Source organism: Dermacentor albipictus, chromosome 5 (assembly GCF_038994185.2).
Source record: "Dermacentor albipictus isolate Rhodes 1998 colony chromosome 5, USDA_Dalb.pri_finalv2, whole genome shotgun sequence".
NCBI lineage: Eukaryota > Metazoa > Arthropoda > Arachnida > Ixodida > Ixodidae > Dermacentor > Dermacentor albipictus.
The window spans coordinates 142,043,439-142,067,693 of record NC_091825.1 but is presented as its reverse complement, the minus strand read 5'-3'; the positions used below and the strand labels follow the sequence as shown (position 1 = coordinate 142,067,693).

Below are 24,255 nucleotides of genomic sequence, written 5' to 3'. Positions count from 1 at the left end.
CAAAAATCGAAGTGGGGTGCAAGGTGGCAAACAAAACACCGCGGCTGCCAGCGGTGCCCGGAGTGGAGGCGCGGAATGAAAGAACGAATGTCGCCATGCAAATGAAGCACTTCTCGCACTTTCCTGTAGCGAAGGTACTTCCAAGTGGAAAAACTTCTCCCTCCTTCTCCCCTTCCTCCCTCCTCCTCACAATTAAGGAGACCACCTCTCTCCCTAGCCGGCATTTCTGTTCCCCGGGCAGACCTTCACTGCCCTGTTCACCTCATTCTCGTTCTCTCTCCTTTCCCCTCCTCATAGCTGGGTTGCTAAAAAAAACTCCGGTCTCCCTTAACTTTCGTCCTGTTCTTCTGTCTGTTCTCCCTTACTCCATCTGTTCCTTCCCTAGCTCGATTTACCTTCTTGCATTTACTTCAAGCTCCTCGTCCCTTCTTAGCTCTGTATTCCGCCTGGGCCAAGCGACTTTATTTGTCCACTTCCTTTTCTTTCCTTCGTCTCCTTACCTTCCCTCTCGGTAAATCGATGGACCTGATCGAAAAGCGGTCCGGATAATGCGCTCTATCGATCTGCGACACACCTGGATTGCGACGAAACGACGCCGCCGCCTGCTACCTTCCTGCCCTGCACGCTTCCTCGATTTATCCTCCTTCTCCCCTTTTCCCTATGCCCTCTGCTGCACTGCCATGTCGCCCTGCTAACGCCCACCTCTTCGCTCCCCCGTCCCCTTGACTTTCTCTTTCTCTTTCTTTCTCTCTCTCTCTTTTTGTAGTCTTGTGTGCTCGCCCACACCGCAGCACTCCTCAAAACGACCCCGTGTCACCGCCTTCGAAAAACCATACTTGTTGCCAGGTCTAGCGTGGATGGCCGCGCTGTTCTAGGATGCGGCACATCGATGCTTGCTGCTGCGCTGCATGAGCAGAGCTTTGACTTTGCGGTCGATGCTTCGGATCCTTACACGTTGGTGAAAATCTACAATTTGATAGAGCCCTCCTCCACTCTTTCCATGTGGGTGCACTTTTCTGTCTCCCTTTACCCCTTCCGTAGTGCCGGGTAGAAAACTGGATATCTGTCTTCCGGTTACCCTTCTGCCTCTCTCATATTTTTTATTTCTCTCTCTCTCTCTGGCTCTCTCTCCTATTTGATGGGTGCGCGAACATTAGCCGACGCGGAATCAACTTCGGGTTTTGTACATAGACAAGATGTCCTTTACCACTTGTAATGGCGTAGAATTTTTTTCGGTTAGGTGCCCGGGATCATTTTCCGCTCCCTTCCGTTTGTCTTTCCAATTCGGGCATCAGAAAACCTGTAGCGCTATCTAGGCTTAAATAGGTGAATTTTCATGAATACGCAAACTTCTGTACGATTAAAGCCACCTACATGAGGGTGCACGAACTTCCCACGCGATATTTTGTCAGAAAGGCGCGAGGTGTCGATGTACATCCGCCCAAAGCCCAAAACATAAAATTTCATGGAACTGGTTATAGTGAGGGGGCCCTTCACTATAGGCATTACACTATATTGACGGGTGATGGCAGCCGATGCAGAGACTGTGTAATATATAAAGGTAAGAATACGAGCTAGTTGCTAAGAATTCATCCATGAATCGTCAGTGCGAAATAAACACGAACAAGGGAAGAACACGGGACAGCGCTTGTCCTGTGTTCCTCCAAAAGACAAACGCTGCTTCGTGTTCTTCCCTTGTCCGTGTTTATTTGGCGCTGTTTTTTCACCGATGAACTGTGTAACAGCCAACGCTTCCGTATGGTTTCGTGGCGCCGAGTTTCCCATAGCTATGCAAGCCTATAAGTAAAATGCCTCAGGATCGTATTTCGCTGAAATGATTACGTACTTAAAGGACACTTACGATTAAGAAGAATGGCAGCCGGATTGGTATCCACTTTTGAGCGGATGTTTAACTTCTCCTTTGAAGTTTTTGTTGTGATAAAAGAAGTCGCTTTGTGTGACGTTTACTTTGTACGTACTGCTAGTTGAATTGTGATTGACCGCCTAGTGCTCACATTACTGTAAATAGTTCCTGTACGTAGATCATTTTATTCATCGTGATGGACACCATGTTAAAATGTATGGCTCCATGTCGCCGAGGAATGGGTGTCGGGCTCGTGATTGTGGGGTCCTGGGTTTGAATCTCGTTATGAGAGATTTTTTTTTAAAGGTTTGCTGCATTACTTTTATTCTCGTTTGACTTATGCTGCGTTTGTTCTTTTGCACTATGCTTCACCAGCACGCCTGACACGAAGGGCTCCTGGCAAGGGAGCAAAGCGACCCGTTGCGTAGCCCATAGGGACAAGGGGGCGGGGTCCTTAATTAAATGCCACTTTAGCGTCCGCAGAGCAATGAATAATGACGCATCCTTACGTTTTTACTGTGCGCCCCAGCCCTTACAGAGGCGCCGTTTTAACGTAGGTGATAGCTTGCGCCGGCAAGGTACGTGCAAAAAACACAAACAACGAGAGAATTGCGTATGCGACATTAAAGGTAATTTTCCGAAGAGAATACGTTGGAACGCATGCGAGCGCGTGATTGCGCAAATAAAGCGATAAGAAAAGCACTTCAACAACAGTTTTCTCAGTTATCAAACACAAGATTAGTCGCAAAAACGAGTTTACTGGGGAGATCGTCATAGTGTTTGTAATATTTGCACATTATTGGACGGACAGACTCCCCGGACTGTTCAGTGTGTGGCGCTGCAGAGACTATAGAACGTGTGCTCGTGGTGTGCCCTGAGTATGCGCGCGAAAGACTGACGATGGCAGATACCTTGAGACATTTACACAATGGACCACTGTCGGAGGACCTCTTGCTAGGCGCATGGCCACAGACTTGGCAGACGACGGAGACAATGCGTGCTCTTTCACGTTTCTTAGGCGACACGGGCCTGGACTCACGCCTGTGATACCAGTTGTGTCATGTGTCCTTCACCTCGTTCCTCCTATTATCATCCCCCATTGTGACCCTTTTTCTTCCCCTCTTTCCCTTCCTTTACGTAGAGTAGCAGGCCAGATGCTCCATTATCCGGCCGACCTGTCTACACTTTTCAGTCATTAAAATACTGCTTCTTCGTGGTATTCTTTGGATGCCGCTTATCTCTTAAAATACTGCAGTCTTGGTTGCAAGGCTATAGAGTATAGGTTTCGCAAGTAATGGTTCGAAAGAAAGCAACGCCCTATATGAAAATTTCCAGGTGGGAAGTTTCTGCCCCAGTTATTTACCAACACAAGTTCAGCGTCCCAGCTCCGTTTCTTATATCTGGCGCAGCCATCCTTGTCGCTCAAGCTAGTGCGCAATTTTTTTTTATTGAGTTTCATGACAACGCTTTCAACTCTACGACTCGCACATCTGAATGAAAACCGAATAAAAGTCTCCCTTTCCTTTGATATCTTTATCTGCGCTTTCTGTATTATTTGCATACGTTATGGGTCCACCGTTAATTGTGCTGCTAAAGATATTGCGCTGTCGATTGGTCAAATAGCCGATGGCCTTGCCAAGCACTCTTAAGTTTGTCGCACACGATCTTGCCCGGTGGCAGAAGGGTAAGTTTTATAGACAACGATGACGGAAATGTGTGGATGGTAGGGCCACAGCTGCATACGACATGGGTTTTTTTTTTTATTGATATGATATAAGGAGATGTTGGCGCGCAATTTAAGGCGCCGGCTACTCCTTATCTCTTGGGTGGTTCCGTCATACATCATTCAGGGTTCACGGTTACTTATCAAATAATCATTTCACACAAGCACCAGGACTTATAAAGCAACGTTTCCACAGGAAGACTATGGCAAATGTCTCCACACCTATGTAGTCGAAAGTCTCAAAAGTAGAAACGATACTGTCGCCTAATAACACATTTTCTAGTCAGCGGATCAGCGGGTACATACAGTATACATGGCAAATGTCTCCACACTTATGTAGTCGAAAGTATCAAAAGTACAAACGATACTGTTGCCTAATAGCACATTGTCTAGTCAGCGGGTGGTATATACATCGTGTAAACAATCATTCACAGTCACAACAAAGCAGTCAACATAACATAATTCCCAAACAGATGGATATATAGGGTCACATTGAAATGAACAGAGCAATGAAAGCACTAATAGCGTCCAGCGATGCCGCTGTCTTCAAAGAAAGTCCTTAGTGCTTTTAAAGCGCTCTTCTGCAAGGCCGTTGTTGGCCAAGGGCCCAAAAGTTTCCTTAAACTGAAAGGTCTGCGGTCTAATTTACTTAGCGCTGATTTAAGTCGGCATCTTGGTGTGTCGTGATGTGGGCAATCTAGAAGGAGGTGATATATATCTTCATCTACAAATCCGCAATCACATTCGGGGGTTTCCGCTCGGCCAATTCTGTGTAAGAAATGCTTTGTGTAGGCAGTGCCTAGCCTTAATCGATGAATAAGCGTTTCCATAGTTCTATCTAATGACAATGAAAATTTGAATTCAATAAATGGATCAATATGATATAAGTCAGAGCTCTTAGAATTCTGGTCAAACCAAGTGTTTCTAGACATGTTGAAAGACGTTGTCCTTATAATGCAGCGTAATTCATTCTTTGATATTGGGAGCGGAGCCGTATCATCTTTCAGGTGCGCTTGTCGTGCTGCTTCATCAGCTGCTGTGTTGCCAGGAATGTTGCAATGCCCTGGTATCCACTGGAATGCTATTGCATGTTTTGCTTCGCTTGCCTTTGTGAGGTATTTAAGTGTTTCATATATTACACTGTCGCTGAATGTTTTCCCCTTTGTGCTGCAGAGTGATGTTAGTGCCGCCTGTGAATCGCTGAAAATTACCCATTTTTGCGCTTCTGCTACTGACAATATAAATTTTACCGCACATAGGATTGCGAACAGTTCAGCCGTTGTGGACGAAGTCGCACGAGATAACTTAAATGATTTTTGTTTGTTGAGGTGCGGTATAATGAATGATGAAGTTGAAGAGGTTGCTGCACTGGAGCCGTCTGTATAGACGTGAGTGTATCCTGAATACCGCATATATATCTGGTATAGTGCTAGTTGTTGAGCAGCTTGAATGAACATGTCTCTTTTGCTGAATATCCCTTCTACTGATAATTCAATTTTTGGAACTGCAAGCAGCCATGGAGGATATTCGATGTCTGAGTTCCAAAATTCATTTTCTGGCAATATGTGAAGATTTTCTTGAATTTCTATATGAACATAACTTCTATCTCGATTCATTATGTCTAAAGCCAATGGATGGTTTTTATGCTGGGTTTGAAGGCGGAAATAATGCCGGCATGTTTCTGTAGTTCGCATAACTGGAAATGGTGATTGGCGAGCCTCAGCTATTACAAGAGAACTCGAAGTCGCTCGTGGAACTCCTAGACACAGGCGTAGTCCTCTAGCTAAAAGTCTTTGAAGTCTCTCTTCTGACGTGTGGGAAAGTCCGTGTAAGATGGGCGCGGAATATGCAATTTTTTGTCGTATTAATGCATTGTAAACAGTCAGCATGGACGATACTGATCCGCCCCATGATGTGCCTGCAAATCTGCGAAGTACAGTCACTATGGCATTGACCTCGTTTTCGAGTTTTTTTAAGTGGGATGCCCAGGATAGCTGCCTATCAAGTATTATGCCAAGAAATCGATGCTGTGTGACAATCGTTAGAGGGTGTCCTTCCAGATTAAGAGTGAAATTTTTTAACACCTTCCGAGTGAAGGGCAATACAGCAGTCTTTGCATGTGATAGTACCATTCCTCTTTCTCTCAAAAATTGGTTGATGATATTTATGCCGTCTTGCAATGCCATCTGGAGTAGTTGAGCTTTAGACCCAGATGTCCAAATACACACATCATCTGCATACAGTGAAAACTTTAACTGTGATGGCAGTCTTCGCGTTAAATCAGCCATGACGCAGTTAAAAAGGAAGGGGCTGAGTACGCTTCCCTGTGGTACTCCCTGTTCGACAATATGTTCAGAACTCTTTCCTTCACCCGTCTGAACAAATATTTTGCGACCTGATAAAAATTCAGAAATCCATCGCAAGGACCGGCCAGACAGACCAAGTTCCAACATGCTTAGCAGAACATGAACGTGACTAACGGTGTCAAATGCCCTCTTGATGTCTAGGAATACTGCTATCGTCATGTTTCCACGTGCACGCTCGTGCTCCACACAGGTTACTATATCTAATATTGCATCCATTGTGCATCTATGTTTTCTAAAACCTACTAAGTAGTTGGACAACACCTTCGTTTCATTACACCACCATTGAAGTCGCGCGTCAATCATTTTCTCCATTACTTTGCATAAACAACTTGTCAAACTAACGGCGCGGAAGGATTCAAGGCACAAGGGCGTCTTACCAGGTTTTAAAATTGGTATGATTCGAGCGACTTTCCAAGAGTCAGGTACAGTTTCCTCTATCCATAAGTTATTATAGATGTCTAAGAGCGCATTTGTACCTGTCGGTCCGAGGTTTCTTAGCATATTGTACGTAATGCCGTCCGGCCCAGCAGCGGACTTTTGGCGACATGATGCAATTGCACATTGGAGCTCGTTTAATGTGAAAGTGTGATCTAACTGAGGATGTTGGGCCCAGTAGCAAGCAGTAATTTTTCGCTTAGCCAACTCTACTGAAATATCAAATTCTGCACATTGTGATGAAAAGGCAGATCTGGAAATTAGCTCACAAAATTCATCTGCAACTAATATTTCACACGTGTCCCTGGCTACAGCGAGAGCACGAAATGGGAAGCTTTGTGTTACAGGTCCGCTTAAAGAACGAATTACTAGAAAAATTCGTGGGACAGCCGTGTGAGGAGACAGCGTGCCGCAGAAATCGCGCCAGCGCCGTTTGCCTAAGCTTTCCATTCGTCTGCGCATTACATTGTGTATTTTCTGAGCGTTTCTGTATGCTTCTAAACTTCCGCTCCGTCGGTAAGCTCTTTCGGATCGGCGTCGGATGGCTCTTAGGTGTTCATATTCTCCGTCAACTGCAGCATAGTCTTTTGGTATTGGGACCTTCTTTGTGCATATGTTCATATTATCCTGCAAAAATTCTGTAAATTTTTCCACTGTTGCATGTGGGTTAATTTGATCCGTTAGGCGGTATCGAAAAGCTTGCCAGTTGGTTAGTCTGCTGTAACGCCTGATATCATAGCGCATGCTAGGGTGGTTAACAAGAATGGGAAAATGATCACTTCCGCGCGTTTCCATATCTGTTGTCCATCCCACACCATTCACTAGATCATGTGAACACAGGGTAACATCTATGCAGCTTGAGTAATTATATCCACGAAGGAATGTTGGCGACCCATCGTTTAAAACAGTCAAGTTGCATTTATCTATGGCGCATTCAATAACATTACCCCGTGCATCACAGTGATCACTGCCCCAGATGATGTTGTGTGCGTTGAAGTCGCCACATATAAATACATTAGACTGAGCTATTTTGAATATATACACTAGCGCTTCTACTGAAATCCGGTTTGAAGGTTGTAGATATAGATTAATCACTGTTATACAGAGCTTGCCAAAGGATACTTTACATGCGATGAATTCCGGGAAGTCTGAATCACTGGACTGAATTTGATAAGATGGTAGGTCCTTTCTGACGCACAGGAGCACTCTGCTAACAGCACCTTGACGAGAAGTCTTATATATCACATAATTCGAGAGGCGAAAGTCGTCAGTGATTCCCGCCTCTTGAATGCAAAGTATTGGGAAGTTGTATTGCACAAGCAGTTTACGAAAGTCAGCGCACTTTCTTCGAAGACTGTTGGCATTCCACTGAAATATGGAGACATTTTTGTAGCGGTTATTCATGTAGTGCCTGCCGCAGTTTCGGCCCGGATTGTTGACACAACAGTGCTTCTAGAGGCAACAAGGCTTTTACTTCTGGTAGGTTGTTTGCTTCCGGCAAAGCAGATAGGATTGCCTTAAGAGCTGCGAAAAGCATTGGCAAAATCAGTTGTGTCACCGATGCTGTAGTATGTTCGCTATTAGCTGGTGTCACTTCTGCAGTGGATGCGTAAGGTCGCTGAGAGAAATGTGTGGGAGTACAGGAGCTTTCTTGTGTATTACTTTCTGCCTGTTGTCCTCTGGGTTTCCGTAGTATTGATGCATAGGACTGGGCTCTTGACTGTGATCCTCTTGATTGGTCGCTTGATTGCACTGTTGGTTGTTCTCTAGAGGAGGGATATCTTGTTGGTGCTCTTGGCTGTGGTGGTTCCGGTGCCCGCTGAGGTGGGTGATCTGGCACTGGATGAACAATCTCGAGGTTTGGTGCGGGTTCATTGCGTCGCGGTTGTCTTCCATGAATTAGTTCATGTCTACGCATTTGCGCCGCTGCTTTGTTCTGTGGGCAGCCTGAGAAGGAGGCGGCATGGTTCCCCGCACAGTTCGCACATTTAGGTTGAAGAAGTGACTTGCACTGCTTGTGGTCATGGTCTTCTGAGCATATTTTGCATCTACGTGTGCTACGGCAGGTTTTCGCCATGTGTCCGAATCTCTGGCAATTATAGCAGCGAAGTGCGGGTCCTAGGTATTCCTCGACAGGGTGGCTGGTGAAACCCAAGTAAATTCTTCCAGGAATAGGGCGGTCGTCTCTGAAAGTCAAGATTACCGTGTGAAGTGGATATGACTTCACTGCTCCATCTTCTTGGCGGGAATACCTTATCTGTCTGCGTGCCGATATAACTCCTGCGTCTTTCAAGAAGTCTAGGAGTTGATCGTCTGTGTACTGCAGAGGCACATGTTTTATTTTCCCAACGTTTCGCGTGTACGACTCTGGGATGAATGGCTTGACTTCCAGGCCACCTACACTTGAGAGCATCAAAACGCGTTTCGCCGATGCTAAGGAAGCAACGCTAACACTGAAACTTCCATCTCTGGTCGTCCTGAAAGACTGTACTTTCTCTTTGGCAGCAGAAACTATTTCGGCAGACACTCGGTTTGGATTTACTTGCCAAAAAGTAGTACCTTCATTTGTTGGGCGAAAGACAACCGGAATGCCTTCGGCTCGCTTTTTCTTATACGTGACCACAGTAAATGGCGCATCTTCACCCATATCTTCATCATCACTTAGCTCATAAGTCGATGTTCTATCATCGTCCTTGCCGTCTTCTAGGCGAGGTTTCTTGGTCTCGGCTTCACCATCAGCCATCATTCCTGAGTTCGCTGAAGTTGATTCTGAGTTGGGGAGAACCAAACGTGCCGGCTTTGTGAAGTTTTGTGACGCTTGCAAGGCTCCAGGCTTTTCATTACGGCCCGTAGCGTCATTCATATGGCTTGTTAGGTTTGGACGAGCATAAGGCTCGTGACGATGTTCTCGGCTTCCGACCACCGTAGCGGCGGGGTAATAGACAGGTCTTCAAAAAAGAAATGTCGTACCTGTAAGGCGCCTGGCTCGTCGAATCTTCACCCGAACTTCACCCGATCTTCAATCGTCGTCAAAGGTAACCGTAACTGTTCAAAAAACCAGAAAACTCAGAGCACCACATAAAAACAGCGACCGAACAGATACACTTCTTCTTCCTTCTTCTTCTTCTTCGACATGGGTTACATAGCTTGGGGAGGTCGCCATTCTTCTCCCGGCTGGTCCGTCGCTCGGGGGCAGCCGGTGCGGATCGGGTCCTCGCTAGCGCAAACCAGTTCGGATGTCCGCGGTTACCAATCGTGGCTGAGTAGCGATGAGCCGCCACGTTCATTGCGTCAGCGAGCCCGACTATGGGCACTGACATGATGGTGACGGCTGAGGAATAGGCTAACATATGTGGCGGCCACCCAGTCGGGTGCATATAGCGTGATGTTGCCGAAAGAGTGTGTGGTGCCCCAAATGTGTTCCGCTCGCGAACTAGGCAAACGTAAACCTCGCCATTAGCCCAGCTACTATGGTGCTACACTGTTTTACTTAGACGTCAGACTTGCCACCTCCCCCTTTCTCCCTCCTTCCTATATTTATTTGTACTTCAGCGAAATAAATCAAATGAAAATGTAAATGCAAAGTAACGAAAGAAGTTTAAGTGCAGTGCAAGTGGGGGTGTGTGACTTGGAGAAAATCAATCAAATGCAAAGCTATTGGTCTCGTGTGGATGACGGGGAAGCAATTATGAAAAGCGGCCATAGCCATATGAACCTAAATAATATGACCATGTCTTGTAGCCCTTTGTTCCACAAAACTAGTTTTCTATGGCAACAAAGAAGAGGTGCCAATAATATGTCTTCTAATTTTTTTTTATTGTGAAGAGTGGCTGCTTGCGAACTCATTAAGGAATATCCGAGGTCAACAGTGGACGCGAACTGCACGAGTGTACATGCACAAGCACTTGTGTGTGTTTATTGGCTCCTTCTAGGACGCCTGTTGTGTTTAAAAATCCTTCAGTAAGTCTCGCCAACAAGGTCAAACGTCATTCGCCACCTACGCATTAATCCGCTGAGCAACAGTAAAGCTTTTTCCTTACTTTACGCTCGCTTGCCTGATTTTTCTCGTTGCCAACTTTCGTGGGTTTTTCTCCAACGAAACTCGTGTACGACGCAGGTAAAAAGGCACGTACTCACGCCGTATGCTTGCGACACGGCTGTTGCCGAGAGAAGAACGCGATGGAATAAATTTTATTCGCGGTCTAAAAGCACCACAAACACGTCGCAGAGTAAGCCGAGCAGGTATCTCGGGTATCTCGCATTTATTTCTGATTTCATCATTGCGACGAGACCGTAGTGCACGTCCTCATCCATCACCCTTCTTTTGCGGACGCACGCAGACATTGCGCGCTGCTTTAAGCCGACTGGACGGTGGTGCTCACAGAAAACACAGGAGCCGTGGACTCGAACACCATCCGCACAAAAAAAAAGAAGGGTCGCCAGAGCCCTGTTGCATATTCTTAAGACGACTGAGACGACTTAAGACTGAAGGCGACTGACCTAAGACGATAAGGACAGCTTAAGATGACTTGATCCTCAAGGCCCCTGCATGTCTCGTCATTTTTTTCTTTGCGCTATTATTCTCTCGTTATGTATACCAACAAACCCAAGCTGCTCACAACTGGGCTCTGCAACCGCTGAACGCTTTTGCGCCTGCCAGCTCATCACTTCTTATTTCTTGTACTTGTTTTCCATTCTTCCCACTTACCCCTCCAAGTTTTTCGCCATCTTTTTAGCCTTCCCTAGGGCATTGCGTTTGCAATGAGAGGAGAGGATTTGCAACACAGGAGAACGCAGTTTCCGACCGGGTCTCAGAGTATCGATTACGTCCTGCCACTGTGCTACAGTGAAGCGAGAAATCTCCTCCCAACTATACGCACGTCGCGTAGGGTCGTCGACCGCCCACGCCTCGCATCGGCGGGGCCCAGTGTGCGAAACTTCCCACGCCCATGTAACGAACCGCCTAAGTGGCGAGAACTTACGTCAGGCTACGCAGGGGCACGCCAACAAGTTGCGACACGGTCGAGCTCGTGGGCCGCTCGACGCTACTCCTGCAGGCTCGGGGGGCCTGCAGAAACGGCCGCTCCCCCGAGTGGAAGTAATACAACCCGACGGCGGTTACGCGCAGCTAGGGCCACGCGGCATTGCCTAACGTGAAAACGCGAGAGCCAGATGTTGCGCGAGCTGGCCTGCACCTCCGCGGCGCTCGAAGTGCTCAACGAGCGACTCGCACCGATGGGCCCTCGATCGAATTCGCCATCCGCCGTGCGGAACCGAAACGGACGCAAAGGAGAAGAGTGGTGCCGGCTCGTCGGTAAATGCGCCGCTGCTTTTTTTCTTGCACGGTTCACAGGCCTCCCGACGTACCCGGCCGACAAGAACGCGAGCGTTTAAGACCTTTCTGGGTGTACCTTGTGTACGAACTGTAGTACGAGTCATCCTTTCGTAGCACGCCGCGTACTTCTGAAACTTGGATGCACACTAATAGCATATTTTAGCATATTCCACTGGTCGCTTTAGAGTGCTCGCTCCAGCAGCTTTCAGCCGTCGCGAAAGACGGTAACTAACTTTGCTGAGCGCGTAAGGGGGCTCGAAAGTGAATAGTAAAGCAGAAATAACGCGCTTGACCCGCTTATTCTCGTAACACAGCTTTAAAGCCGAAGTTCGCCGGAAGGAGCCGGCTTGAAGCGACGAATAGGGGTAGAACAAGCGATGTCTCTGTAGCCAACGTTTCCACGAGAACTGCCATGAAGAAGTCAAGTCACCCTGTCCAAACGTTGGGTCCGGGGGCGTCACTTATTTTATCGCTGTTAATCAGCATTATGGTTGTATTTGAGGACCTTAGTAACGCTACCAGAGCACTCTGAAGTGACCACGGCACGTCCTGCTTTCGAGGTTTCGCCCGTGTGAGCTCAGCGTAAAACTTCTCATGTTGTTCAAATATTTATAGTTCCACTACATCCGCTGACTCACTCTCTTTGCAAATACATTTCAGCGTACCATCGTAATGGCCCACGTAATAAAGACGAATTCGATTAATTTTTATTTAGCACAGAAAAATATCATTTGAATGATGCCATATGGAGGCTGCTTTGTATCAAGCACTTGGTTAAACTGAGCCAGGCCGAGCTGGTTCACTGAAAATTGAGTAATTTGTTTTTAACATGAAGCAAAATAAGGAACAGCTCTCGCTGTTTACTTACCATGAAACTTGAAGGCATTAAAACATATGGGTATCATTCAGAGCGTGGGACACAAGTTGAAGGCGGAAATTGTATCGCCATCAGCAATGCAAAACACCGACTTTGTGCCAAGCAGCGATGAATCCTGATGTGCCAACTCAAGCCTGATATGTGCATGGGCGCCAGGTGGTCATCGCGCTGAACATTAGTCTGATCAACCTCATTAATGTGCAACATGTCTGTTGAACCGCTACGGTGTCTTAAATGCAAGGTTGAGTGTTGCCTTTATTATTGCTCATGGAGGTACATTATGTGGTCACATGGAGTGTCATCGCCAAAGTTCAATGACAGAAATAACTTACAAGCCTTGGAGAATCCAGCCTCCAGATGACTAGATGAGACATGAAGGCAGCCTGATGGTTATACCTGAAAGGATGGAGGTAAGAAATTCGTTAGAAAGCTAGTCAACAAACACGACATACAAATGCGTAATAATAAATAAAACACACATTCATACGAGCATTATCAATGGAATCGCACCGTATCGTATGGTACAATTCGTATTGCAAGGTAAAGCCTCACTCTTGCGGTTGTACCCCGCTGGAACCCTTGTCAGGTCTCTGCATACACCAACTGCCGTTGGCACTTATGCCACCGGGAACATCATCCAGCCTCCGGAACCGTAATGGCGATGCTTGTTTGTATTTGACAGCCCATTAAGCAGAGGCGACGTACAGAAAACACGCGTCATGGGGTCATCTTTTCTCATCCTACTTTCTTTTTCTCATTATACTTCGGCTTATCGATGCTCGTGGCAGACCATCACAGAGGGAACAAAGTTCAGGTGACGGCGTGGTAGCTGACTGTATAGCCAGTGATAATCACTTCTGCTCAAATTGATATCTGCTCTGAAGCATAATAGCTCGTAGCAGTGGCGTGTTTGTGTTTGCAATTAAAAAAAATAAAGCAAACAAAATAAAAGAAAAACGGTGTCTAATGACTTGGGACTGCGCGCTGAGTTACGCGGGAAGCCGTAGTGGAGGACTTTGAATTAATTTTGACAATTTAGGGTTCATTAATTTGCACCCTAAGCAGGTTTATCGAGCGTTCTCACATTCCTCCCCCGTCGCAATGCAACCGGCGCGGCAGGCGGTCGAGCCCGCGACCTCGTACTCAGCAGCACAACACCATTAAACTATTCCACCCCCCCCCCCTTTTTTTATTTGGCATTGTTTCATACATGAGATCCTGGGAACTTGGCAGAGAAGCTATCAACAACGTTGGCATGAAAGGCACCACGTGCCCAATGACATTCATCGGCAACAGCTGCTGCGAAGAACTGAACCACCATGGTGGATATCAGTTTTCAAAAAAAAAAAGCACACCTCCACGGACAAAATGGGGGCATAAAAAGGACCTTGAGGCACTGTCGCATCATCGTACGACTACGTTGACAGTAAACCATACTGCAATCACTTTGCTTTCGCAGACAGTGTGACGACGCCCACATAACAGTTTTATAGTGTTCTTTTCTCTCTTATTTTTCTCTTATATTTCGTACCATTTTTACCGTTCTGCAGTACAGGGTGGCGGACCGGACATATCCACTGATTAACCTACCTGCCTTTCTTATGCATTCATATTTCTCTGTACCTCCCCCTCCCCCTCTCTCCCCAGCGTAGGGTAGCCAACCGGATCATTTTCTCTGGTTAACATCCCTGCCTTTCCCCTTTCCCTCTCTCTCTCTCTCTCTCTCTCTCTCTCTCTCATATTTCTCTCTATCTCTCTTAATGCTCCGGGGTTATTTCCTAAACGTGCGCCTCTCCGCAGAAGGGACAACGCGTGCGGCTCTCCCCAAAAGCGCTGCGAGGTCAAGTTGTGCAATCGTGTTCACGCTGGCTGCTACACCACTGCTCCATCATTTACATGCAGTCTGTGCTGTCACGACACTTGTCTGTGTGGATTTGTGCTTTGAATAGTACTCCTCTTTGGAAATCTTGGTGCGACATACGGCAAATTTTAAACAGAACAAACAAACAAACAAACAAACAAACAAACAAACAAACAAACAAACAAACAAACAAACAAACAAACAAACAAACAAACAAACAAACAAACAAACAAACAATCAATCAATCAATGAGACACAGACAGACACACACACACACACACAGGAACAGCGGGAAAAAACAGCATTGGGCCCAACGCGTGTAGGTGTCACTGTGTTTTAGCATTGTCGTGCTGTTTAAACTTGCAGTATGTATAAGCTGTTGGGCTTGACTCCGCCGCTGCAGTGATTACACGCGCGCGCGGCTAGCCAGTGGTCGGGAACGGCGCAAGCTGCATCTGGCGACTTAGGAGTAACGCCAGAGCTGTACGACCCTGGCTTATTCGCACTACTAGGATTCGATGTAGGTGCACCGGTAATCTCTACGCCTGTCTTTTCGCGCATTTAGCCTTAAATAGGAATAATGGCCAGTGCTGTCGAGAATTGAAGCAGTGACCTGGCGGGCCAAACATAGAGTTATACCTCGATGAATAGCGCATCGATGGTAGATGCTTGAGGCACCCTACTAGCGCTGCAGTTTGTATATACCAGTTTTGTTTACGCCCGCATCCGCGTTTTGAGCAAGCGTACATCATCTCGACCGCAGACACCATCTGTTCACGTCATGCAGGAAGGTGAATAAACGCGTCGATGCTTCAGTTTGGGGCTCTCCGAGAAACTTCTCAAAGGGCGAATGGTGTGAGAGAGGAAGAAAGAAAAAAAGAGAGGAAGAAGAAAGGAAAAAGGAAGAAGGCAAGGAACACAAAAATGGTGAAGAAAGGAGGCAGAAATGTCCGGGAATGACTGAGTAGGGAGTGTGTGGCGTCCAAGAAGTGCCACTCATAAAAGCGAGAAGCTGCCTGCTCACCACGGTCGCCAACGAATCGAAAACACCCCCGACTAGAACGCCAGCAAGCGCTGAATGCCAGACGGTGCTGCACCTGTTGTCGAATGCCCGGCTCAGTGAAAGGATTGGCCTGCCTCTATCTGCGCGTCGGCCTCTCGTGAAAGGCAGCTCGTTTTCGTCCGCGGTGGCTCCAATACGAAGCAGAACTTCGGACACGGCCTTCTCCATAGCATGCTTGGAGCTTTCGCCAAGGAGAAGTGATGTGTATTGGTAGATGCAAAAAAAAAAAAAAGCTTTTGGCGTAAGAACGAAGCATGAAAGGGAACCAGCAGTAGCCTGTTTTTTTCCGGTGGCCAATCGGAGTCGTGAATGAGAATGTAAGCGCTTGTTCGCGCATAAATTGAGGTTATGTTTGTTGTAAAGTTAGCGTTAACAGTTCGACTACTAATAAATCGTAATGGCGAAGCACGAAGGGGCCAGAAGTGTGAAAAGATTTGCAATCAAAGAAACTCCCTACAAACGTATGTCCAGCTCAAGCATACGGTTTTATTTTTCCCTTTCTGCATCGCAACCTTGAGTCAGAATGTAGCTTCCGGATGTGATAAACTGAAATCAACGGCAGTACTTTCACAAATAATTATCCTATAGATGCTAATCAGCCTGTCTCGCCAGCAAGCTCTCTATAGATAAAAGAAACATCGCCTACTAAGAGTGAGAAGTTAATTTTAGGCATTGATACTGGCGGGAATAGCACCCTTTTCGTGTCTCGTCGCTTTGCCCGCTTGCGTCCCTTGTTTGCTTTGTCGGGTCCTAAGTAAATGCACACAAAGGACGAGGGAGCGATTCAGAAACGCTTGTACACACAACACTGGATGACAAAGTGCGCCTCCTCTTTTATGAGCAAGAGGGAGGAAGATGTATGACACGGAGACCCGAGTGCGCTTATAGACTCCAAGTTCTCTTCATTTTATCAATGCGAGAAGCCTCGACTATACGGAGAGACTTGGCCTGCTGCTTGAGAGGTACGGGACACAGAAGAAGAAAACATCTGGGGTAGGCAAGAAAAAAAAATGCGATAGAAAACGAGGGTCCCCACCCAAAGACGGAGTAGGCGGTGAACGGAGAACGATAACAAGATGTCGCGAAGAAGATGCTGAAACGCAGAAGAGCACAAGTTCTGCTTTTTTTTTCCTTCTCGATCTCCGTCGCTTTTCCCGGTGCTCACTCGTCTGCGCTGCCGCCGGTGACACATGTCGGAAACAGGGATACGCGGTAATCAGCGCGGACAACCTCTGACGAGGCAGGGAAAAAGAGGAAGAAGGGCGGGGGGTGACGAAGAGAAACTGAGGAGGGTGCTCTACACGGAGACAGGCGTTCCCCAAGCTCTTTACTGCGAAACGGCAGCGCTTCGGGCAACTACAGTTGCACTGCGGCGGTGCAGTTATACAAACCATGTTGTTGGCTGGCTTGTTCCTTCTTGGGTTGGCTCGTCTTGATGTCCGTTCTTGAGTTTGTTTGTTTTTCCCAGCGTATACGTTGGCTTTGCCGACGTGTCGCGCAGCAGTCTTTCCTGTAGGGGCCATTGCTGTGCAGCAAAGAACTGCTACAAGAAACAGGAACTATCCAGAAATGGGAAAAAGCATCCGATGGTCTCTCTCTCTTCTTACCCCCTTGGTGCGGCTGACGACGAGGCGATCGCTCGTACGTATACCCATCGTCTGCTGACCAGAGAGAAATGATTCTCGATCTCTCTTTCTCTCGCGCTCAGACACCCGTGCAGACGCGCAAGCGGAAAGTGGTCGTTAGTACCACCGCCCTCCCACATCCCGTGATGTTCTCTCAACTTCCCCTCCCTCAGGCCGTTTCCGTTACTCACGCTTCTTCTTCTTCTTCTTCTTCTTTGCCTTTGTTTTCGTCTCTTGCATTGACGAAAGACACGGTTTGGTTCCTCGCACCCGTGTGCAATGCCTGGCGCGGTAGGACGGAACCGCTCTGAATGCCCGGCTGCCCCTAATGCCCCTATAGCCTCGCTCGTGGCAGTCTTCGTCCCCAGATGGGCCGGCCCACACGCTCGCGGGCTTCGTCCGCCCGATGGCTGTGGCCGACAGCGATGGAACTCGTGCTCTGTACGCCGCGTAGTGCATCGTCTTCTCGGGTAGCTTTACTGATAACGTGTCGGCGGTCGTCGATGCGCAAGCCCTTCTGGAAGCACGTCTCTTTCGCTTCAGATACAGGCCAAGCGTTTAGTGACGCATTCGCTTCCTCTTCTTTTCTTCGCCAGTCTTTTTTATTTTATTTTTGTGCATTGCGTTCGTGCTCGATGTACTGAATGACCTAGCATGCGCAGTTTGCGAGAGTGGTGTGGCGATGTTATACCGAAGCGACAGGACACGTGAGTTACCACACGCAACGTTACGTTGGAAAAATATTTTGCCTTGTTGCCTTCCTTATTGTTATTAGAAACTGCAAAGATATAAGGCGAGAAAGGAAGAGACAAAAGAAAATTGCAGGACATCCATTCTATGGAGATGATTGGCAATATTAACGCGATTAGCAATCTATATCATGATGGGTACGTAATTGGTGATAGTACGTTGCACATGTCACGTTGAGTATTATGAACAGCGGCGTATACCTAGTGGCTCATATCCGCCGGCACATACCGGGTCGCACATAACCAGTAGTACTACACAGTGGCACTTCGAGTGGTACATAACCAGTCGCACATAACCAATAGCACACACCCAGTGCTAGTAAGCGTACTGGAAAGCGAGCTTTTCGCCCACGGGTAACGAGAACTCACACGCGTCGTAGTTCCAAGTGACCCAGGTTGGCGTCGGAAAGGTTAATTGAAGGACACATACAGTATGTCCGTAAAGTCACGGTGCACTTTTGACCGGTCACAGGAAACAAACGAAACAGAAATGTGAAACCTTCACCAATGTGGTGGCGCTTCGCTGTACACGCGACGGTATCCACGTTGCACTTTGGCCATGGATTCGAATTTACCAAGCCCCAGAACACAATGAACTTCCCTCTGTACCGTCCACATCTCGACTGGCGCGGGCTGATCCGCTGCTGCGCTGTTCGTGGTGCTGCATCATCACCTGTGTGCGCACACCCCTGCACATCATACTACGGAAACTTGGAGCGTTTTCCTTTCATTTGTTGAAGATTTCGCGTGTTGTCTTGTTTTGTTCCTTTCCTGCGACTGGTCAAAAGTGCACTATGACTTTACGGACACACTGCACTAGGGACACATTACCACTACCAAATATCAAGTGGCACATAACCACTGGCACATAAGTATGACCCAAGTTGGCGTGAAGTGGCAACGGTTAAACTTGGACATGGGCAGATACCGGAAATTCCTTGAAGTATCCTGTGATCGCACTAAAAAGTCGCAAACAGAAAAGCCTCTGCATATTTCTTTTTTGGAAAGGAAAATATACAAGAATGTGAAGAAAAAAGTGACAGAGGAAGAAAGGACACTTCAACCAGTAAAGCGGGTCAACAGGAGATAACAGAGCATGACACTGGCAACAGAAGCCCGTAGATTGCCAAGAACGTGTAAAGCATTCGTTCAACAGGAAACCGCCACAACAAAGGAGCAAAGATAAGTGACCGCGGAAAAGCAGGGAGGTTAGCCAGGATTTTCGCAACTCGAAAACAACTACAGCTATTGGTGAAATAGGCAAGTGATATATGTTCCCGAAGAAAATAAATAAATTGAAGTAATAACGTTCCAGTAGCCATTCTCTACGTGGCGCCATTTGTGAGTAGTCGAAGCAAATTAGGAAGTATTTATTAATATGCGTTACTAACTAGCCCACGTATCCATCCTGTTGCAGATCAGCTGCAACTTTCTTTCCAATTACATGCCGCAGCACCCCTATAATTTTTATTCAGTGCACTCCATGACATTACGTACGGAAAAATTGAACCAAGTCCCCTCGGTTACATTGAAATTCTCCTTCCGATGCGCTATTCCGTGCTTGGTTGCCAGAAAAGCTCTAGACACTTCTACATGCTCCCTTGAGCTATGTTAAGCGCCCTTAACGGCCGTTCCTCTTTCTGCAGTTTATATATATATGGTATGATTCATCGCACGCACGTGCTTATATAGTGCAAGGCCAAGAATAGGACCGAGTTATAATATTGAGTCTACAGTGTAAATCTGGAGTTATATTTCATAACGATTCTTATCTTTCGAATCAATTCATTTGTTATCATACGGCTCACACCGTTGCTGATCCAGGCGATAACTGTGGCGCGGCGGCGTCAAAATCAGAACCGTAGGTTGATAATAATGAAAAAGGACATAAAAAGAAAGAATAGATCTAAAATACCGGCCACAAGCTTGCGCATTCACTTGGAACCTAAGTTCACGTTTCGGGTCACATAAGTGAAAATTCAAAAGCCAGACAACAGAGCGAAGTGATAGCTAAAGGTAAATATATTAAAGTATATTCTGCACCCGTTAATTGCACTATTGACTAGCAAATAGGTTCCCCAAAGGTGACTACGATATGCTTGCTTGAAACGTAGAGTTTCAGTGCACCATTACGCATTTTAGCGCGAAAAGTGAAACTTGCCGAAAAAAATTCGCCAATGATTACGATACTCCCTAGTGTGAATTTTGAGCGTAGCTGTTTGGATGTTTTGAATACGCGACACGTTGTGGCGAAGAATTTGATTCTGAACGACACGGTCCTCTCGGCGGTGGCGCTGAGCCTCTGCTCCGGCAGCTCGTATATCAGTTGCGGCAGACGAGGCACTTCTACCGTTTGCGTCGTTCATTGTTCAGAAAAAGACTGGCCGACACTATTTTGTACTGTGATTATGTCGTCACGTGGTAGTGACAGTAAAGAACGACACAGTGTCGAAACTGCGAGTTACAAATTGAGCTTTTAATAGGGCGAACTTGTGCCCAGCAAAACAAGTAACACTCAAGCAGAACGAAAGCGGTGAGCGGAATCGACGATCGTTGCAAATCTGACCTGCGAGTCAAACGCGTTGGCTTTTGTGATCTCCCGATTAGCCAGGCAGTCGCTCCACATTCGGCTCCGTTTGCAACGAGTCGCGCGAGACAGATTGCCCGGCCCGGCCAATATATCGCGAAATAAAAACACGCGGAGAGCTACGCTCAAATTTCACATGAGGAAGTATCGCAAACGTCGGTTACTTTTTTATGATTCAGAGCGTAACGTTACGGGCTCTGTTTGCATCCCCCATATTTACTGCTAAACTCTATCATTGCTATCCTCTGTAATCGCATTTTACGAAAAGTGGCACAGCACCATCGGTAAATAAGCAGCAAAGAAAAAGAAGGCTAAATTTGTTAACCTTACGCCCAAACAGGCAAAACAGCAGTGGTAACAACAGCAACGAAAAATAATACATGTCGCTGTAGCGTTTTGCTTCGCGCAGAGTACATTCTCGTACTAACCGCTTACGCAAGTTGTTCTCATTATGCTCGCTATGGCAAACTACAAGGGAAAAACAAACCTCAACAACGAAAGAGACGCGAAAATCGACTGCGTTGAGACAGCCTGCAGACGTTGGTGCGTGGCCCTGCGGCCACTAGAGCTTTATTCAATTACTGCTCCCCTTCAGGCCTTTATCATCACGAAGCTTGGACAACGCAGTTGCAGAGGCATGAAAAAAAAACAAGAAAAAAAGATCAATGCGCCGTGTAGTGGGACACGTGTAGCGTACGTAATCACACCGGTGTATTACACAAGCATCTGTAGCGCATGCTGAGTCTTCCACGCACAGGCACGGGTATTCCAGTCAGCAGGGCAGGGAACTTCATTTCACCAAACTTAACACCTTACGCTGTAAATAGTTTAAGACGCATAAAAACAAATGATTTCTTCAATCTTAGAAAAAGAAACACAAATACATATTTACACCTGTAATGATCCTGATGGTGGGACGTACGCTAGGCTAGTGGAAGAAGGTAACATCTAACGAATTTAGAATCTTCGAGTACCTTTATAGAACCATCGCAAAGTTTTTTTATCGGTGATAGATGAGTTCGTTGCAGGGAAAGGTGGAATTGATGCAGCCGTGCGATTATTCCGCAGTTCAAATCGCCTGCGACGAAAAATACGAGTCATACATATAGCGAAGCAATTTAAGTACCTCGGCGGATACATAAAGTAAGGAAAGACTTACTCAAGAACCCACCAAGATAATCTGAATATGAAGGGGAAGCGGCAGGTAATTGCGGAAAGTTATTGCGGGAAGCAATAACAGAATGTAGAGAACTTTGAATAAGAAGAAACTGTATTAAAAAGAACGGTCCTACAGTTTTTGTTCTCGTGGCCTCAGCTGGCAGCTCGAAGTCCTTGGACTCGGGCGGCATCTTCGGCTTGCCGGATGGCCCAGAGCTGGTCTGCCAGCTCTGAACTTTTAAGAGCCGCCTCCCAGCGGTGGCGACTCCGATGGAGAACGTCCCCGGCGGCTTCTGCAGTCGGAGCGTCGTCGACAAGAAGCGAACTCGAGGCTTCCCGTACTGTGGTAACGGCCGCGATTACGGACACTTCGCGAACGGTGGTAATTTCATTACCGTGGTTGTCGGCATATTCCCAGAGCACGTGTCGCAGCGTTGCTCTCTCCCCGCAAGCTCTGAGAACTTTGCTAACTTTGATGCTACAATAAATAGGAGGTGGTGCGTGGAATCTGGAAAGGTGCGATGGCGCAAGCGCCAACGTTCGCAAATGCAATTCTGTGCTTGAATTCGGGTATCTGTTGGGGATTGGAAGTTAACCAAAATTGGGCAGGCCGGTTGGCTTTGGGAGCTCACCCCCCCCTCCCCCCAATCCACAAATGAGTGTGCTATGGCAACACAAGTTGCTTATGATGCTTCCGTATATGCATGGGATATACGGGATGACCATTTTTAACTTTTTATGGAACATTTAAAATTGCCTGTGGCTGACAGCATAATTCTTGTCCTTGATTTGAATCACTTGAAACATGAAAAATTATTATTAGCATAAAAAATCGAATCACAAATCTAACTAATTAACAATAACGCAAATGAACTTATTAATTAATTACCTTAGGCATAAATAGGAATTTACGAATTTTGGCTGGTCAGCTTGGAAGACGTGTCTACTTAAAACGAATTTTGAGGATGATACCAGCTTCGAGATATTATGTTCCAAATTATGGGATGAAAGACGTGGGGGTTGCAGCAACTTTCATGCTTCAGTGCATAAAAGAGCCTTTTGTTACAAAAGCTCAGTGGAACAACAGTGCATATTTAGGGCGAGTTTGATGGCGCATATCTCCAAACTGGCTTCGTTCTGGAAATTCAATCTACTTGAATACGCCTTGTAAACTGAACGGCCACAATTCGTAAATTGCAATGTGACGTAAAGTAATTAATTACGAAGATAATTAGTGAATCGTTGGTAATTCGTTGAATCTGTGTTTCGATTTCTCGTGCCAGTAATGTCCGCCTCTCTGACTAATTCAGCTCAAGAAAATAGAATTATGTACAACGGCCTAGTTTTTAAAAACTCAGTAAGAGATAAAAATTATCACCCGGCATGTGGCCCGACAGAGTAGTGGCTAGCCTGCCTGGCTTCCAAGCGCGCAACTGTTGTGAGATGAATTAGAGGTATGCGTCGTACTTCACTGCTCATGAGTCTATCATCGCCAGTCTCTATCGTCACCACAAGTCGTTAGAAAGTTGCAGCGGATGCCTGCCATCTACTTTGGACACGCCCTGGTGCAAAGATAGCCCGCGAAATAGTGCTGAGGAATGTGAAGTTTAAGAAATGGTCACCCTGAACGATACGAACGGTGACTCTTAGACAACGTATTTCATGAGTTACTGTTGCAGTACCTGCACGAAACGGGCCTCAATGCTTCCATGCAATTTAATTAAAACAGAATTTCACGTAGTAAACCAAGCGAATAAACAGTACAATGATACCGCGCCGAAACAAGAGGTCAGTGCAATTCGTGTGAAACGAAAAAGAAAAAAAAACTATGTAACCTGCAATTCTAGCTTTCTTGAATAAGTACGTAAAAAGAGCCGAGAAGTAAGTGTCCGACATATTTGATGTATTTATTTACTGAGATGAAAAGGAGAAGTTGGTGCGCTTACGGACGGCGGCTCCTACTTTTCGTAGGGCAAGCAAAACAGAAAGCATGAAACATACTGGAAAACATTGAAAAAACAAGGCAAGGTACTCAATGAAATAAACTACTGCGGGAACAAATGGGCAAGAGAAAGAGATATACAGAAGGCAGGAGAGCTTATTCAAGTTGCTTCGGCAGTTTCAAGCGCAAACGCAAGAATGAAAAAAAAAGAATAGAAAGGAAGTGGATGTCACCCATGGTAAGACAGCTTACGACAACAACAAAAGGCAAAGGACTGCGACAAGAGATTGTCAGAGAAGGGCTTACACGCACTAACGCTATTTGGTAATCTGTAGGAACAAGACCACAGTGTTGCAGGCGGTGGTATAGCCCGGAACCGCCGCCACTGATTCGCTGCATGCCTAATGGAGCACGCAAGCGGAGGACAGAATATCCAAGATCGAGAGGGAGCTCTTTTTCCAAGAAGAACTTGGATTACAGACAGGGGAGGACACGCCTGTCCCCATTCTGGCTGTGTCGTGCTTGCCCTTGCTACCACGCAGCATGTAGGTCAGCGATACGGCGACCGTTAGTGGGATCTCCCACGCTATAGGACAGTCGTACTATTCGGCTACTACTCGTCCGCATGGGTACCGTTCGGGAGACGGCGAAGGAAAGAGAAAGAAAGGGC

General features: G+C 46.7%; 1 protein-coding gene across 8 annotated transcripts in view; it reads right to left on the bottom strand.

Moving 5' to 3' along the window:
* The window catches only part of LOC135908347 (metabotropic glutamate receptor-like), a 348,987-nt gene that overhangs the window by 64,959 nt on the left and 259,773 nt on the right, over window positions 1-24,255 (bottom strand). For all 8 annotated transcript variants that reach the window (XM_070539030.1, XM_070539033.1, XM_070539029.1 and 5 more), the window contains one exon: window positions 12,933-12,996. The gene's annotated coding sequence lies outside the window, so the exon portion shown is untranslated. The remainder of the gene's footprint in view (window positions 1-12,932; window positions 12,997-24,255) is intronic.